Genomic DNA, 5197 nt, shown 5'->3' on the forward strand with positions numbered 1-5197 from the left:
TGCTTACGCAAAAAGTTTTGATAAACTAGTATCCTCAAAGGGGAGGGGGGGGTTCATTTATAAGTATGTAAGCATAGCATGTAGGTTCAACACAAGGGATTTCTAAAATCACTTTTTTACACATTGTTTACATATAGAACGATACCATTAAAGGGGGTATTCATAGGTTGAATAGAAAAAGGGTATGTTTTATTCATGGAAAATTTACAAAAAAGAGATTTTTAAAATAATCCTTGAACGAACGTGATATAGAGGGTTTACTTATAGTGACCCTCCCCGAGCTAGTATTGTATACAACATTTATCGTATAAGGATTGATATCCAATAACTTGTATCAATGGATCTTTGTGGTTTGATATCCAGTTGATTGTGTATCAACGTATCTTTGTTTGCCTTAAGTTTTTAAGTTTATCTAAAACTTCACTTGAATGCAAATGCAATAAAGTCTTTACATATTTGGCATAATGGTGCAACAAAGTATAGAGTTGTACCTCGATGCCAAAAATATTTTTTCCTACACCCATCGAAAAAAGTGTTGAAATGCGAGTTGAAAATTGCGTACATCTATCAAAATTTGTGTCCGAAATTGCTTGTGTCCATTGATATATAAGTCGGAATAAAAATCGATAAAAGCATCAAAAACATTTTATTTTCAACGTTTACTTCGATGTTTATTTCAAAGTATATTATGACATCTTTTTCGACGATGTTTTCGATAATTTGATAGCGACGCTATTTTCGATGCACATATAGACGATCGTAAATTTTACAAGAAATTCTTTTTCATCGAAAAAAACATCGGCATATGCGTGTCTTATAGTAGTCTCCCCCCCCCCCCTCTCTCTCTCTCTCTCTCTCTCTCTCTCATCTACAAATATCGTGTTGTGTTTACACTTACATAGAGTTGTAATTTCTTATGTGTATAAATAGAATATGTCGCAATATTTTTGGGCTAAAGTAATAGGTAGTATCTCTACTATCTTAATATTGTTACATAGAGTTATAATTGCTTACATGTCTAGAGAGAATATGCATTATTATTTTTGGGCTAATGCACTAGGTAGTATCTTAGATAGAAGCTTTACTAGTAGATTTGTGTTTTCTTTTAGGAGTGCTACTTTTAATTGGAGCACAGAAGTAGCCCATAGTGGCCTGTAGACTATAGGGGTGCTCCTAGGGCATCCTAATGCCTCAACTTGATGGCTCAGAGCAAGGCCTTGAAAAGGAGATTGGCATCCTCTCTATTGTACTCCTAGTGTTACATAGAGAACCAAGATAGTTTTGAGGACACTTTGTATATTGATCTATGCGTACACAGGTCTACCTGGTTTAGATAACCTATTGATAGGTTGAGATATGATGAATTTATAGCCCATCATTATGCCTATATGGTTATGGCAATACAGGAGGTAGAGCCCACTTGTTTTGAGGAGGCACTTGGAAATAAAAAATGGGAAGATGCCATGTATGAGGACATGGCAGCACTGGATATAAATGCAACATGGAAATTACTTACTGCCTTTTCCTAATGATACGAAGGTGATTAGATGTAAGTGGGTCTATGAGGTGAAGCGTAACTCAGATGAATACCTCAAATGGATTTGTGAGGTGGTATAAGGCAAGATGGTTTGCCAAGGATTATGCACAGATATATGGCATCGACTATGAGGAGACATTGAGCATGGTTGCAAGGATGGTAACCATGAGAACTATCATTTTACCATGGTTGATGTGAAGGGTTGGTATTTATATCAGATGGATGTAAATAATACATTCTTGCATGGTGATTTTCATGAAGAGGTATACATGGTGTAGCCACCAGATTATAAGAGTAATGCACACCCAAATTTGTGTGTAGGTTACATAAATCCTTATATGGCTACAATGTTGAGATATCAAGCTTATCTAGTGATGAGGCGGTGGACACTGATGACCCGCCTAGGGGATAGGCCCCACACTTACACCACTGGCATGGTTGGTGAGATCATGGGTGATATGCAGCGAGTGGGATGATAGGCTGTGTGACAGCCATTCTAGAGAATGGCATAGTTATAGTGCCAGCTCATTTAGTTGGGTTCACACTATAGAGAACCCTAGTATGTATTTGGTTGAGTACCTTTTCATATAGTGGGTACTCTTATCTTTGTATATGGTGTGTTGAGTGTTGTGTGGTGAAGAAGAAGATTTTGAGCCTCTCACCTTGTGTGTTCTCTTTTAGGGTTTTGTGAGTGTGTGTGTGCTTGCAAGAGCTCAAGCTCTCTTCTCCCCTACATCTTTTCATGGTATCAGAGCCTGGTTCATGCTAAGGGCTGAGTTGCAACAAGCAAGAGAAGCACAGGAAGCGGTACGAGGGTAAGAGCTTCAACTACTCTTCCCTATTTGTGTTGGCGACTACACCCTTATTGGGAGCTCTACGGGAGGCACCGGTAAACGATCTCTGATTGAGGAGCTTTCTTCGTGGGAGTAAAGTTATAGGGCAACTTTATTGTCCTATCGACGAACAAACAAATTTTTTCGAGCCGAAAACGTGTTTCGGGCGCGTTAGAAGCTCCGTTTTTTGGAAAGCAGGCGATTTCGAGCAATGAGGGTAAGTCATCGATTCTCTTGTAGAACTCTGTTTTAAGAACTGCAGGAAGACAAATTGGTTGTGTAGACATTGTGTGTGCTACAAGGAGGTCAAAAAGTTACCATTGGGTGTATGTATGCACATTGAGGTCTCACTGGTTGTGACATTTGAGTGTAGTACAGTACCGCTGTAGAAAATACAGCAGTTTGTGTAGGACAAACCAGAGTGTTGTTTTCTGGTAAATTTGTGTCTGGCAAGATGTCAAATGATGGCATAAACCAGATTATTGCTGAGAAGCTAGATAAGAACAACTTCCATGCTTGGAGGTTCAGGTTGATAAATTTCCTGATGGGAAAGGGTTATTGGGACTACATAATAGAAGGTGAGCATGAAGAGGCACTGGAGATACCGAAGATCAATTCGACTGCTACAGATGTGAAAGAGTTCAAGGATTGGAACCAAGGAGCCAGAAAATTTATGTATTGGCTCTCCATCAGTATACAAGACACCATGATTGGGCACATACAGGATGCCAAGTCCCCCAAGGAGGCGTGGGACACCTTGGTAAAACTCTATAAAATGAATACCAAGGCACAAAAGATACAGTTGAAGAATGAACTTCATACTGTGGAGAAAAAGAGTATATCTTTGAATGACTATGCATTGCTTGCAGATCAAGGGTATTGTGGAATCCCTTGCATCTATTGGTGTTTCAGTAGATGATGATGATAAGGTGGAAGTCTGTCTACGTGGTCTCGGGCCACAATACAAGGCATTCAAGACGTCTATTCAGACTCGAGAAAACATTCCCAATTTCACAGATTTGGTGTCTATGTTGATTATAGAAGAGAAGAGCTTGGGTGAAGACCAACAACCTTCACAAAACAAAAATAGTTCAGAGCAACAAGCCTTCTACACAAGTTCAGGAAGAGCACAAGGTAGAGGAGGCCATGAAAGCGGCCAAGGAGGTGGCCAAATAGGTAATAGAATTATGGTCAGCAACAACAGCAACAACAACAGTCTCAAAATTCACAACAACAACACGCATGTGAAGGAGGCCAATTCAGAGGCAGGGGGAGAGAGGTCATGGAAATTGGCAAAGGTAGTATTATGGCCAGCAGCAACAACAACAACAGTCCCATAATTCACAACAACAACAACACACAGATGAAGGAGGCCAATTCAGAGGCAGGGGGAGTCAAAGAGGTCATGGAAATTGGTAAAGGTAGTATAATGATACACATGGATGCTTTTATTGTGGTAAGCCTGGACATGTGCAGGCAGATTGTTATATAAAAGAAGCAGGCTGACATACAAAATGGGAAAATGCAGCAAAACAACTATGCCTCCTTGGGTAGAAACAATGAGGATAATGAAAGGTTGTTTGTTATGCAGCATGTCATTAATGCCATGTCTGAAAATGTTGAAGCAGCACATAAAGATGATGTATTGTACGTTGATTCAGGTGCTTGGAACCACATGACAAGTCATGGGGAGTGGTTCAAGGAGATGAAAAACCTTGAAAGACCAGGTTTTGTGGAAACAGGGGATGACACTGCTCATCCAATTGCCCATGTTGGAGATGTGCCATTGTCTATGCAAGATGGCAAAGTGAAGTACCTTCGGTGTGTGAGTGCATTCCTAGGGTGCCTCCATGCCTGCTGAGTGCCCCGGGGGTTGCCCTCTCCTAGCACTTCCTCCCCATATAGATGCAATATATTCGGGGCGGGCTAGCATACCCCTCGGGCACCAAGTCCCTCCGAATAGAAATCCCATCTCACATGAGCACGGTTTGCAGGTTCGGTTTCACCCTGATGGTTGTTATGTTGAAGACTTTAAAGACAAGTGCAGATTGGTTTTGCAAAAGGCAACAAAGTGGGCAGAATGTTTACATTGAATGTAAACATGCCTGAAGTGAGTGCTGCGATGCTTGCAAATGGTTCAAGAATTTTTGCAGACACAGACATTTGGCATAAAAGAATTGGACATGTGAATGTGTAGAGAATGAAATCTATGCAGACAAAAGGAATTGTGACAGGGCTGCCAAAGTTTAAAGTTGAAGGTATGTAGAAAATATGTGAAGCATGCCAATTTGGAAAGCAAACAAAGCATGTATTTCCACATGATAGAAATGTGAGCAGATATGCACTAGATGTTGTGCATTTAGATGTATGGGGTCCTACGAAGACCATGTCTTTGGGAGGCTGTAGGTATTATGTGACATTTATTGATGACCACACAAGGAAACTGTGGGTATACTTCATGAAGGAGAAGGGTGAGGTGTTCACTCATTTTTAGAATTTCAGAGTTATGGTTTTAAAAGCAAACAGGGAAATATGTAAAGTGCCTAAGGTCAGATGGAGGAGGAGAGTACTTCTCCAATGAGTTCTCTAAATTTTTGAAGAAGAATGGTATTCGGAGACAGTTTACATGCAGATACACTCCATAACAAAATGGAGTTGCTGAGTGGAAAAACAAGCACATTGCTGAGATTGCATGAGCATTGATGGGAGAGAAGAATATGCCGCATAGCTATTGGGCTGAGGCTGTTTCTACAGCAGTTTACATTATGAACAGGACTCCAATTGCAGCCATACATGATGTAACTCTAGAGGAGAGATTTACTGGCAG

The sequence above is a fragment of the Cibotium barometz genome, chromosome 42 (assembly GCF_041138505.1).
Source record: "Cibotium barometz isolate CiBa-2024 chromosome 42, ASM4113850v1, whole genome shotgun sequence".
In the NCBI taxonomy this organism is placed as follows: domain Eukaryota; kingdom Viridiplantae; phylum Streptophyta; class Polypodiopsida; order Cyatheales; family Cibotiaceae; genus Cibotium; species Cibotium barometz.